The 15,000-nt window shown below is 36.9% G+C and overlaps 1 protein-coding gene and 1 pseudogene across 3 annotated transcripts in view; both read left to right on the top strand.

Moving 5' to 3' along the window:
- The window catches only part of LOC137642366 (uncharacterized), a 2,188-nt pseudogene extending 60 nt beyond the window's left edge, over nucleotides 1-2,128 (top strand).
- The window catches only part of LOC137648750 (retinol dehydrogenase 13-like), a 1,058,070-nt gene that overhangs the window by 563,236 nt on the left and 479,834 nt on the right, over nucleotides 1-15,000 (top strand). The gene's annotated exons all lie outside the window — the stretch shown is intronic.

Raw genomic sequence — 15,000 nt, 5'->3', positions numbered from 1 at the left:
TCTATTGTTGGTCACAAGGAAAGTGGAAAGCATTCTGAAATAGTAAAGGCTCGCTCTACTATTCAGCAACCTTCCATAGCTCAGTCCATGGTCCCACAAGTTCAAGATCCTACGAGAGTTGCCGAACTGAAAGTTGCATATATATTACAGAGCATTCTTCTAACTTCTCGATAGATCATTTGGGAGAATTACTGCCACATTTAGACAAAAAATCTGTATGTCTTCAAGGTTTAAAGTTGCACAGAACAAAATGTGGAAGGTTACAAAGAAATGTTATTGCACCCAGCTTTGCTAAATACCTGAGAAATTATATTGGAGAAAGTAATTTCAGCTTGATGAAAGCACGAATGAAGCCAACATTTCGTGTCTATCACTTAGTATTCGCTATTTCAGAGTAAAACAAAAAGTAGTGGTAGATACATTCTATCGATTGGTTCCATTGTAAGACTGCTCAGCAAACACACTTAATGCAACTGTGAGAAATGTTTGGAGGAGGATAGATTGCAGTTTAAGAAAATGGCAGGCATAGGATGTGATGGTGCCAGCTTGATAATAGGCTCTCACCATTCCCTTGTAACCCTGCTGAAAAATGACAACCCTGACTTGACTGTATTTAAGTGTATCTGTCACTCTCTACATTTGCTGCCAGCAAAGCCTCTGAAGTGCTTCCAACAGCGTTAGAGTTCATTATTTGTGAGTCACATAATTGGTTTTCAAATAGTCCTAAACGTATTCAGAAATGAAATATACCAGACTCTCGAGAGTAAAAAACCAAAAAAGATACCAGGGATGTCAGCAACTCGTTGGTTAGCGCGGTTAGAGGCTATGAGTGTTATTATTGACCAATGGGATGCACTGAGGCTTCATTTTCAGATAGTAGCATCTACAGAACGTTGTCACATGGCGAAAGTATTGAGAGATGCTTATAAAGACCCTCATAATGAACTATATTTCCTGTTTGTTAGGAAGGTGTTGAAGGAATTAGTCGGGGTAAATAAGCTGTTCCAAGCTAAAAGGGCTGATGTTACGATATTAACTCAAGATCTATTGATCATGTATAGAAATATAATGCAAATAATTGTAGATACTAGAGCCTACTCATCTTGCAAAGTGTCCAGTTGAACAACTTCCTGGGCTAAAATTTTTAGATTATATGATGCCGGTGTCTTTTATTAATTTTGGATTTGAGTTTAGAACAGCTGCATTAAAATGTATTCTTAAAGAAACTCAAATTACGCATGTTAAAGAACAATGCAGAACTTATTAATGTTGGGAAAACTGCACCCTAAACATGCTACCTCTCAGAGCAAAGATAACATATCCCCATTAGCTGCAAAGAATAGGTCAACTTTTAATGATATAGACCAAGTTGAGAATGAATGGCAGGCTTTATGGTTCAGAGAATGGCCTCAAGATTGCATGAAAGAGTTTTTTTCATTCTGGGCATTAATTAACGAAAAGAGCAATTCAATAGGCCAGAAAAGATTTCCTAATATTTCATCCTTGGACTTAGCACTTCTTTCACTGCCATTCTCTAATGCCTCGGTCGAGAGGATATTTTCTCAAATGAACGTAGTACACAATAAGTTGAGGAACCACCTGGTTGTATGGAGCGTAGAGGCAATTTTGCAAATAAGGTATGGCCTAAAGCTTCAAAATGACACTTGTATAACTTATGAGCCACCTATTGATATGGTAAAAAATTTTATGGCTAAGGATGTAATTGAATACGAGGAATGTAACAGTGATTTGCTGGTTTTAGCAGATGAGGACGAAGAGGAATACTGATGTCATTTTGTTGTGTTTAGGCTTTCTAGCTATTATTGATTATTGCTTTTCTTCGTGCACATGTTAATTCTTATTGTCTCAATTTCTAAGGAATATCTTTGTTGCTGTTTTATCCAAGGATAATTGTAATTGTGGCACCCTATAGCCCTTGTTAGCCAGTAGGCCTACTGTATATTTTCAAAATAAAGCGGGGAATTCCAAAACTTATCTTATCTATATATCTCTTGAAAATATAGAGCACTTAGATTTCCTATCACTGAATGATGTGTTCAAGGGAAATCGAATTTACAGTAAATTTGAAAAAAAACAATTATTCATGGGATATTTTGTGGGAGCCTGAGAATACTTTGTGGGAATCTGTGGGGTTTTTGGGTCCCATTTGTGGGATTTCCTTCTTGACAAAACGGCAACACTGTCGTCAAAATTGACCCTGCCCAGTCATACAAAACCTTTCGTAGTGGTCAGTTACCTTGTTACAACCAAAGCTATATTGTCTCTATTTACAACGGAAGCAGTCACCTAACCGACAATGCCAAATAACTGTTCTGTTTATGGATGTCTGAATACCAAGAGAAAAACAAAAGGCAATGGTATTAAGTATTTTACGTTTCCTAGAGACAAAATTTTCTGTGATAAGTGGAGACACGTGTGTTGCCGATCTGATGAAATCGATCCAAAACATGCAGTGGTGTGTTCAGCTTATTTCACACCAGAGGACTACATTGATGATATGAAATCAAGGTTGCTGAATATTGAGAGCCCTAAAAATATGAGGTTATTGAAGAAAACCGCTGTCCCATCTGTACATATACCAAAAGGTGAGTTAATTTCATGTAATGAAGGTAACTGAAATCCAACCTAAAAAATTGCATTGCCTCCGAAATTTATGTTATTTTCTCTTATTGAAAGAGTTCATTCTATACGAGATTTCAGTTATTTTTCAAAACAAATTAGCCTATTCTCCCAGATTACCTTGGCGATATAATTGAAAATTTGAGAACGAATTACATCATACATGCATGTGGGTTTGTGTGTTCTGCCTTATTATATATTTCGTCAAAAGGTAAATCTTATCCTCTCTTTATTTGATTTTGTTCCAGAGAGAACACAGATGGAATCATCAATAGCTAGAGAAGAGAGGTCATAGAAACGTATTCAGAGACAAACATTGCAAGAGGTATTCAGTAAAGAGGAGGAAATGTGTAATGCAGAGCAAGATGGTGCCATTGAAATCACTATAGGAGAAAATGGAAACTTAGATGAACCATGTGTGATAGAAAATGATAATAAGGAAGAGCAAAAAAATGAAGTACAACAATTAAGGGAACGGTTGAAACAGGTTAAGGAAGAAAATGCAAGATTAAAGGAATACATAAGTGTTTTAAATGAAAATGTTATGCAAATTATTAGAAACGTAGTGATTAAAAGGACAGAAAATATTCTAGAGCCATTATTTAGTAAAACTCAAATAAAAGCAATTATAACAAAGAAAAGGGTAAGCGAATGGTGCAGTGAAGACATTGCATCTGCTATAACTCTAAGAAGCATAAGTTCCAAATGTTACAAGTATCTGAGACTTGAGAAGGGGTTTCCATTGCCTTGTGAAACTACATTAAAAGAAAGAGCGAGTAGATTCTTGTGCGAGCCTGGGATTAAGAAAAGAAAGACAAAAATTGAAAATGATCGGGGAGATGCCAGAAAAAAATTAAAGTTAAATATTTAGATATGTTTAAATAGTTTTTACATTTCAGGATGATCAAGCAATGCTTTTTTATATTTAAAGTTAAATATTTAGATATGTGTAAATAGTTTTTATTTATGATTATATTTTAGTGTGTACATATTATTTTCATTAATAAAAGTTACAACTACAACCGAGTTTCCTTCAATTCTCACTGATGAATTCACACTGCTGTACTGTCTACAGTAATATTATTTTATCAATAAAATTGTTTAGGCATTCTCAGAATTTTCTGATAACGGAAGTATCAAATTAAGTAGTCAAGAGGAAGAATAATTCAAAGGAAATAACAATAATGCCTTAATATACAAAGCCGAGGCCTAACAGAGAATCACCAGTTGGAGCCGGAGTGACGTCACAGTCAGCCAGTGGCGGGAAGATGACAGTTCTGTCCGACCGACCTCTATATATTGGCCTTGGGTTTGGTTGTAGTGACATGTTTGGCAGTAGCATGATATAAAATAGTCTTTATTTAATTTAATTTTTGGTTTCAAAAGTACTATATAAAAGAATTTCAAACAATTTAGATGAAACGGAGCACAACGCACTACTACTGGATGATAGCGGTAGTCTTGTACACGAAAGCAACAAAGGTGTTCCCATGACGATGCTGTTCTGTTGATTTTTTTTTTTGGAAACTTTTCAATATTTCAAATGGCACTGTTGATTTTGATGGTTTTTAATTTAAAGTTTAATGAATAAGAATTTTTCACCATAATCACAACGTAAGTATAAAAATTAATTAGTACAAATATGGAATATTATACATATAGGTGTTGGACAGTTAGGCTAGCCTAGCGACAAGTTCACACAACAGATGGGCAAACCTTAACATTTTTCATCCAAAACTAGTCTTAAAATGTTTGAACAGAAATCTTTCTCTCACATTCTCCCCCCCCCCTTCTCAGACATCGGGGAACCATCACCCCCCCCCCAATACAATTAAGAAAACAATAGATTTCCTACGCTTCGCGGTGCTTGACTCGCGGATTTAGAATGCTCCTCGCAGATACAGGAAATTTAATTTTTAAAAACTATCGATCGCGTAATTGAGGAATCGCGTAATTAGAACACGTGTAATTCGGGACCCTACTGTATATATATATATATATATATATATATATATATATATATATATATATATATATATATATATATATATATATATATATATATATATATATACATACATACATACATCCATTTCTTTCTCTCTCTCTCTCTCTCTCTCTCTCTCTCTCTCTCTCTCTCTCTCTTTATATAAATAATATATATATATATATATATATATATATATATATATATATATATATATATATATATATATATATATATATATATGTGTGTGTGTGTGTGTGTGTGTGTGTGTGAACGGAGTATACAATGGAAGATGAAATATCATTGGAAGGAGAAAGGATTAATGAGGTTAAGTACAATCATTAAAGTATGATCTCCAATACAGGCTCTTTAGAATTGGAGTTTAGTGAAAGATTGAAAAAAGCAAATCAGACAATGGCCAGGTTGAGTAAAATTTGGAAATCAAATCATCTAAAATTACATATAAAAACTAGGCTATATATCAGTTTAGTGAGATCGGTCTTACTCTATGAACACGAGTCATGTAATTACAATGAAACAATCTCCTATAGATTTAGTAGATTTGGGGAAAAAAGCCCTCAGAAGGGTATTGGGAGTTAAAATGGCAGGACAGGATTAGAAATAAAACTATACAAGAGATTACTCGAGTGCCATTTGTGGATGATATCATGATGATGGGTTGATGATGAAGGTTTGGGCAAGTACTAGGAACGAGTGGAGAAGCCAAGTTAAAGTGGGCACGGACCTCTCTGAAGAGAATAGAGGAGCCAACCTGTTAGCTAAATGACAGAAATAGGCAGAAGGAGCAAATAAACCACAATCACCTCCCACGATTCAGTATGATCAATGCCCTTAAGTATTCAGGGCACAAATTGGTCTTACGAGCCATAAGGAGGATCACTAACCTAACAATAATTAAACTACCATGACCCTCTCCTCTATTCAACCTTCTATTGGAACTGAAAACTATGATAGTCGTATATGAGTACATGCTGCCGGTCACAATTAATATATATATGTGTGTGTGTGTGTGTGTGTGTTTATATATATATATATATATATATATATATATATATATATATATATATATATATATATATATATATGTATGTATGTATGTATGTATGTATGTATGTATGTATGTATGTATGTATGTATGTATGTATGTATGTATATATATATATATATATATATATATATATATATATATATATATATATATTACAACTAGCAAATGAAGTAAATTCCCGGGCTCCCAAACTCACCTGTTTTATATTATTATCATTATCATTATTACTTGCTAAGCTACAACACTAGTTGGAAAAGCAGGATGCTATAACCCCGGGGCTCCAACAGGGGAAATAACTCAGTGAGGAAAGGAAAAAAGGAAAATACAATATTTCAGGAAGAGTCACATTAAAATAAATATCTCCAATATCAACTATAAAAACTTTAACAAAACAATAGGAAGAGAAAAAAGATAGAAGAGTGCGGTCGAATGTACCCTCAAGCAAGAGAACTCTAAACCAAGGCAGTGGAAGACCATGGTACAGACGTTATGGCACTACCCAAGACTAGAGAACAATGGTTTGATTTTGGAAAGTCTTTCTCCTAGAAGAGCTGCTTACCATAGCTAAAGAGTCTCTTCTACCCTAACCAAAAGGAAAGTGGGAATAATACGCAACTCCCAGACGATAATATATATGAACAGAGAATATTTAAAGGTCTCACTAAGGTACACACAAAACAAAAACTGGAAGATTACTTAACTTTTAACGGGAACTATTCTTAAATCAACCTCTTACTTCGGTTCTTAGTCAGGGTATACAAGCAAAGCACTAAAATAATTATTGGTGATAGAAATAATACAATTTACAAAATATATATATATATATATTCTACAAAAATAAAAATTCAAAAAATAATACCACAAAAGTAAATCACCCAAATTTTAAATCTGTAAAAAAAAATATCGAATATACAAATTGAATAAAAATAAATAAGCTAAGTTAGGTTAAAGTTCAAGCAGTGTAAATCTGAGTAAGTTACGGTACGTTATCGCAGTCACTATCTCTACCTCCTCGCCAGCCAACCGTCTACTCGTGTAGCAAAGCCTATACCTTTATTGGCCTGTCTCTAAGGTAAAGTGACAATAAAAACCCCTTTGTTTATTCATTAATTCTTTATAATCATTCTTTTTTACATCTCTATTATATAAGGGAATTGTATTATGATGTATAATTATGTGTAGTAATTTATTAAAGAGTTATCATAGGTTTTTGGGCTGTAGAAGGAAATATACAAATTAGTGTATTTTTGGGGGAATATTCGCTCCAACATACGATCGTTTTAACATACGATCTAGGTCCCGGAATGAATTAAGATCGTATGTAGAGGTTCCACTCTGTATGTATGTATGTATGTATGTATGTATGTATGTATGTATGTGTGTATATATATATATATATATATATATATATATATATATATATATATATATATATATATATATATATATATATATAGTCACATACAAATAAATAATTTTTAATAAAGGCCATAAACAAAGTAAATGCGCAGGAAGTAGGACGTCGGTTGCTGACCTATGACCTCCTCTTCCCCGATCTATGGGTAGTGTGGGAAGTAGTTCGAGCCGCTTTCCTCACAGTTTCATATGTGCTGACCCAAGCGCACGTGTAATGAATCTTGTTTTCATGTCAACAGGTACACCAGGGAGAGGGGATGCAGAGTGAGAACCAGTCTGGTGCGGTTTCATTACCTGCCACTGCTACCCTTAGGCAAGACAAGCAATCAGACCCCTAGCAATGTATGGGAAATAAGAATACCCAGAGTAGGTCAGTCGAAGACCAGTTACGTTCGAGTCCGGGGAGTGAGTGGGCACCCCTCAATACGCCCACCTGCCATGGTAAGCCTACCTCAACCATGGTGGGCATCGATACGCCTCAACACATCCAATAACTTATTTTAGTTGTAATAATCTTAAGCATATAACTGTCTCACCGAGTGTCCGCTCTCCCCATGAAATTATTGTTTACAACTTAATGACCATTGTATTGAATTGATCAAATCATTTGAAAGTCAACGAGAAACTTGTATTTCTCGTGTTATGTATTCGCAAGATTTGAAGTTCTATTTCACTCACTTAAAGAAGATGTATGCTCATTTTTGTTGTGAAAATTAACTTAGACAATAATTTCTCTTACAATATAAAAATTGTCTAATTCACTGCCTCTCATCATTTATTATTCTTTAATTGGCCGCGCCATGTGACAATATATGTATGTATATAAATACATGTTTATATATATATATATATATATATATATATATATATATATATATATATATATATATATATATATATATATATATATATATATATACAGTGAACCCTCGTTTATCGCGGTAGATAGGTTCCAGACGCGGGCGCGATAGGTGATAATCCGCGAAGTAGTGACATCATATTTACCTATTTATTTAACATGTATATTCGGACTTTTAAAACATTCCCTTGTACGTAGTACTGTTAACAAACCACCCTTTAATGTACAGAACACTTAATGCATGTACTACAGCACCCTAAACTAAAACAGGCACAAATATTAAAGGCGATTTTATATCATGCGTTTCCTAAACACCTAAAAAGCACGATAAAAAATGGCAACCAATGTTTTGTTTACGTTCATCTCTGATCATAATGAAGAAACAAACTCATTTAGTGTACACATATATGTATAGGTTAGTTTTTGCATCGATTATATTGATTATACAGTACTGTATGTTGATTTTTTTATTACCAATGTTTTAGTTTACGTATTTTTCTTAGGACTTCCAAATAAAATCTTTTTCTTTATGACGCCGCCTGAAACGACGGCGTGTACGCTCAGTAAACAACCACGCTCAGAACAAACAAGGCATTTAACGCGCATGATGATAGTGATAAATAATGATACAGTACATACAGTATTTACAGTAAAAGCATTTACAAAATATGTTACCTTACAAATATAAATTATACAGTACTTGTAAGTAGCAAAGCAGGAAAACAATTTACGAGAGAGAGAGAGAGAGAGAGAGAGAGAGAGAGAGAGAGAGAGAGAGAGAGAGAGAGAGAGAGAGAGAGAGATTGTTTTACGTACGTAAATGTAAATTTTAAACAAAAAAAATATGATAGGTTACAACATGTAGACTTTTAAAACCTTCCCTTTAACTTAATACATACAGTACGTACATTACTAAACTATAAAACAGGCAGTAAGAATATTAAAGTAAAAAATAAAGATTGTTACTGTACTCACCACGAAAGAAGTTGAAGAAAAACTTGAATGGTGATGGCGATGAATTTGCTGCACAGTAGAAATGATGATGATGAAGCTGATGATGTGTTCTACTGTGCACTCAATGATAGTATTTTACGTCTCTTCAGACGGAGGTGTCTTTTCCTGGGACACCTCTTCAACTTCTTCCTGGGAAACTTCTTCAATTTCTTCCGAAGGCGTACTAGCAGGAGGAACTGGCTCTTTTTTGCGAGGCTGGAAGAACATTGTGATCGGAAGTTGTTGCCGCTGCTTCTTTTTTCGATCCAAGAGCATCCTGTAGGGAGTCATGATGTCATCGACCTTGTTGGAGAATTGCATCGAGCGAACCATATCCTCGTCCCACTCTTGTAACATTTCTTTCGCCTCCTTGATATGGTTGCAGAACTTGGCAAGCCGTTCTAATGTTAAGCCCGTTTCTTTGACATTTTCTTGGGTCTCTTCCTGGGTATCACTCTCTTCCTCACTTGCCGATTTCGTCAGGTCTTCGAGGTCTGCGTCAGTTAGGGGCTGGGAATGGCAGTCCAACAACTCGTCGACGTCTTCAGTCGTCATGTCGCCAAACCCGTCACCTCCAATTATGGCAGCCAACTGCACAGATTTCCGTATTGCAGAGTGTTGGATTTCCGACGGAGTAAATCCCTTGTCGTCGTAAACAATATCGGGCCACAGCTTCTTCCAGCTCGCATTCACGGTTGCAGGTTTCATCTCTTGAAGTGCCTTCTGAATATTCTGCAGGCACGTGGCTATGGTGTACTGCCGCCAGTACGCCTTCAAGTTGAAATCTTCATCCTCGTCATCTTGGGCAGCATCCACACACGCAACGAGGTCCGCCAAGGTATTCTTCGTGTAGAGGGCCTTGAACGCCCTGATAACCCCCTGGTCCATCGGTTGAATTAATGACGTGGTGTTGGGTGGCAGGAACTCAACCTGAACGCCCTCACGCGACAGGTCAGTTGCGTGTCCACCAGCGTTATCCATAAGGAGAAGGATCTTGAATGGCAAGCCCTTCTCTAAGAGATATTGACTGACTTGCGGGATGAAACACTGGTGGAACCAGTTGGAGGTCAGCATCTTCGTAATCCATGCTTTTTGATTATGCATCCAGTACACGGGAAGGAGATTCTTATTTTTGTTTTTCAAAGCACGAGGATTTTTCGACTTATAAATAAGCCCCGGCTTTAGCAAAAATCCAGCAGCATTGCCACACATCACGAGGGTAACGCGATCCTTGAATGCCTTAAAGCCAGAGGCTTTGGCTTCCTCTTTGAACAGGAAAGTTCGCGAGGGCATTCTCTTCCAAAACAAGCCAGTCTCATCCATATTAAAGACTTGTTCCGGCTTGTATCCACCTTCGGCGATAATATTCTTGAACGTCTGGTTCACGTAAGTTTCAGCAGCGGCAGTGTCAGCGGAAGCAGACTCCCCATGCAGGGAAACGCTTTTCAGGGCGAAGCGTTTCTGAAACTTCGCGAACCATCCTTTGCTTGCGGAAAAACGTTTCTGAGGCTGGGAATCAGTGGATGTCCCTGGTTGAGGATCATCTGCATCATCATCATCTTCAGCATGGTTGCCGTCGTCGTCTTTAGGTTCCTTTGCAGCAAAATTCTCATATAAACTCAAAGCCTTTGTTTGGATGGTGTTCGTATCCAAGGCTATGTTCTTCTTCCGGCAGTCGGCAATCCACACAGCTAAAGCACCTTCCATGCGTACGATCGTTTTATTACGCGTTGTAACGACTCGCTTCGCTGATCTGCTAAAGGTGATTGCAGCCGTCTTTCTAATGTTCGCCTCGTCCTTTTTGATATAGCGAACTGTGGATTCGTTGATGCCAAAATGGCGGCCGGCGGCCGCGTAACTTCTACCATCTTTTAACATGTCGAGAAGCGTAACCTTCTCAGCTATCGTCATCATCCTTCGGTGGCGTTTAGGCTCACTACCAGCCTTACTAGAAGCAGAACGCTTGGGAGGCATTGTACAGTAGGATTTAACAGAAAGTTCAACAAAAAGTTCAACTTAAAACAGTCGCACACAGCACAGATTAAACTTCACAAACTTAAGAACGTCTACTCAGCGATACGCGGAAAGAGAAAGTGAACGATCCAGCCCCGCGAGAACTTTGATGCTGCGGGTAGAAGATGCGGGCAAAACACCAATCACAGGCTAGATAACAAAACTTGAGTTCTGATTCGTCATCTATCAGCGCTTGAACCAATCACAACCCGTCTTACAGTACTATGATGCGTTGGTTACTCATAGAAGATGCCCCGCGCATACTGAACGTACGTAGATTAAGTACAATACCGTAATAATAATAAATAATGATAATAATACTGTACAGTAATAATAATAATAATAATGATAATAATAATAACAATAATAATTTTATTAACAACAACAACAACAATAATAATAACAATAATAATAAAAATTTACGTACGCTATTTTACGCCTCTCTCTCTCTCTCTCTCTCTCTCTCTCTCTCTCTCTCTCTCTCTCTCTCTCTCTCTCTCTCTCTCGTACGCTTATTCGAAATGTGATTTTTGCAACAAAGAATATTATTGGATGCAGTACTGTACTACGTACGTATACATACAAAAGATTCATGGAAAAGAAGCACATCCATTACAGTACACACCATTCTAATATGGTATGACTGCATCTGATTTGTGTTTCATGTTCGATTTAATTTTACTACGTACTGAATTATCGTATGATCACATTCTCTTTTCGTGTTTTATTTCTTTCTGTGCTGAATTATATATCATATGTAATGCAATGAACAATCAGTAAGAGCAGATATTACTAATTACAGTATTAATGGAATTACAGGTAACAAAATATCGTATTTGGGGGTCTTCAGATTTCGCGGTATTTTCGAATTTTCCGGAAAATCCGCGATATGTATATATATATGGGTTATGGAAAAACCCCGCGAAGTGGTGAATCCGCGATTGTCGAACCGCGAAGTAGCGAGGGTTCACTGTATGTCCCATGTCGACATATGAGGAGACATTGGAACAGGGGTTTTTCTCAATTTATTACAAAAGGTTTGTACGTACACTATGCACAGCTACACTCACAGGTAAGAGTCTTGTCTACTTGAGCGCCCTAAGGCAACTAAACACCCCTCGCTATCAAAATGCAATCTTGCTACAACATGCTGAGTTATAGGTTTTTGTTGACTTCTCATGATTATAGAGTTCGTTTACCTTGACATACAACACATATCTACATACAAGAATTAGCACATTACTCCCCCCCAAAGTCCTCACTCCGGGAGGAAGTGCGCACTTCCCCTCACTAGTCTATGATATATGGAGGACACTCCGACCTGGAACAGGCATGGCATGTACTAAACAGAAATGCAACATAAAATATATATAGAGAAATCACCCAAAAAAGATAACAAATCTTCCACAAAAAAAAAAAAATTAAATAAATATTGCATGTAAAAATGTACACAATAAATATAAATAATTCCGCTCATTTCTCCTTAAGACCTCTGCAATTAAAATGTGGACTACCCAAATTGAAAAAAAAAATCATAACGACAGTCTTACACAACCTCATCAATAACCTCCCTCTGGTTACGGGCGGAACAGGGGTAGGAATAGATATTCCTTCATCCCTCAATTTTACTTGTCCGGGTTTACGGCACAATTTCGCAACACAACTCACCACCACCGTTTCGCCATTTATTTATATCACTATATCACTTGCACTTGCAACTATCAAACAGTGGCCACTAGCCGTTTTCCAGAGAAAATCATTCATCTTCCCGCCCTTTTCTTACAATATTAAGTATAAGGTATTCACATCTACATATTCTCTAACACTGCCTACCCTCAAGACTGAACTTTTAATCCCGCAGCCACTTTCCATTCGGGAAATGCCCCAGCCCCAGAAACTAGAAATCATATAAATACATGAATAATACAACATCCACCTGACGGATCTCACTTGACCTATTTAACCTCTGATTGTTTTTAGGTTCACTCAGCAATGTTATACATATTGCCACACTCAGCGAAAGTACCACAACATTTTACGTATACATAAAGCAACAACATAAGAACACATTGTTATCATCAAGTTTATTTACAACACGTCAAAAGATGAAATGAGGTCTGTTCAATTAACAACAGCAAAGGAAAAAAAAAATTCTACTCATCAACTCGAGGAATGTCACATATGCATGGGTAAGGAGGAACTCTCTTGAAAACTAACTCTTCAGGCACCACATGAATGTGTGCCTGATGATGTTCACACACTGCGCCATTATCAATGCTTTGTATCACAACTGTGTTAGATTTAACCCTCTTTACTCGGTACGGACCAAATACGCTGGCTCTAGTTTGTGTTTCCTAGGTTGTAATTGTTTCAAATACACACGATTGCCCACAAATACTTATACCGGTGCGGTTTTGAACCAACAATCATACTTTGAGCTGTGCTTTTCATTAGCTCTTTTCAAAAACCTTTCAGTGGTGTTCATTACTCTCCTCAATAGATTTAATAAATATACACGGTATTGCTCAGTTGAATAATTTGGCAATTGTTGCGAATTAATGAGGACCGTATATGGTAACACAGGATCCTGTCCATACACTAAAAAGAAAGGCGTGTCCCTGAGCAAAGCATTATATGCAATGTTCAAAGCTAGCTCAGCTGTAGGAAGCATGGCAGGCCAGTGAAGGGGGTCATCAGCCACTAAGTAATGTAAAATTCGCATTACTTCCCTATTATGCGATTCCACTAAGCCATTTGCTGAAGGCCTATATGCGGTAACTGAAAAGTGTTCAATTTTCATCAAGTCCGTGACTGATTTCACCACCTTATTTATCAACTCGAGACCATTATCACTTATCAAAACTTTTGGGCAACCAAACCTGGTAATGAAAGAGCGCAGCGCCTGGGCTAATGAATTTGCCAATTTATACAACATTGCTTAAGTACGAGTGTACCGAGTATATGCATCGATAAATACACATACATACTTTATGTTGTGTTAAACCAGTAGGAAATGGTCCTACTACATCCATATGTACTCTCTAAAAAATTTAATAGGAATCACAGGCCACTTTCTGGCTTCCAGTACAGTGTTTTTATGTTCTTTGAAAGTTACAAGCATGACAACCTTTTCTATAATTCTCTATAGATTTTTTCATTCCTAACCAAATGAAGGATTCACATCCTCTCTTTAATGTTCTGTCAAACCCTAAATGCCCTGCATACGGACTTGCATGTACAATGTGGATGGCTCGATTAATTAAGGAGGGAGGAAGAACTACCCGTGCACAAAATTCCCCTCCCCTCTTCTCGTAAGAACAATACATTATTTACTATAAAAAAAAACTCACAAGGCACATTTAGAAATGACGGATAACTCTCCGATTCCCCATTAATCACTGCTCGCACTCTTTCCATCCATTCCTCTTTTTTCTGTCCCTCTCGGACTTCTTTTATGTCCCAATCTCCCAAGTCAATCAAACCTGCATCATCAGGGCATTCATTCTGGACACCCCTGGTCATGTCCTCGGCCACCTACATATATTCACCTTCACCATTCATATATATCTCTCTCCTTAATATCTGCAACTCTCTCCCTCCTCTATCGTATTCTGAATGTTCATCAGAAGAATTTACATCCCGTTCTTTATTTTCTCTATTTTGATGGGGGTCTTCAATATTTTGGTTACGTTCTTTGTTCTTATTTTGTGCCCTAGTTGTTACTCCTATTACTGCACCTCTAGAGAGAGCATCAGCTACCTTGTTAACTTTACCTTCTTTTTGGTGACAACCCTTTACATTAAACTCTAACAATCTCTCAATCCATCTCGCTTGTCGAGAGGTCAAATCATTTTAATAATACAAATCACGTAAGGGGTGATGATCACTTTGCAACTTAATCAACTGACCTAATTAAAAGAACTGATGCCATTTTAGAACCCAAAGAATAGCCAAAGCTTCTCGATCGAATGTACTATAATTCTTCTCTGCCCTTTTTAATGCCTGGCAAGCAAAACAAATGTG

The sequence above is a fragment of the Palaemon carinicauda genome, chromosome 1, assembly GCF_036898095.1.
Source record: "Palaemon carinicauda isolate YSFRI2023 chromosome 1, ASM3689809v2, whole genome shotgun sequence".
Classification (NCBI taxonomy): domain Eukaryota; kingdom Metazoa; phylum Arthropoda; class Malacostraca; order Decapoda; family Palaemonidae; genus Palaemon; species Palaemon carinicauda.
This window is presented reverse-complemented; position numbering and strand designations above follow the sequence as displayed.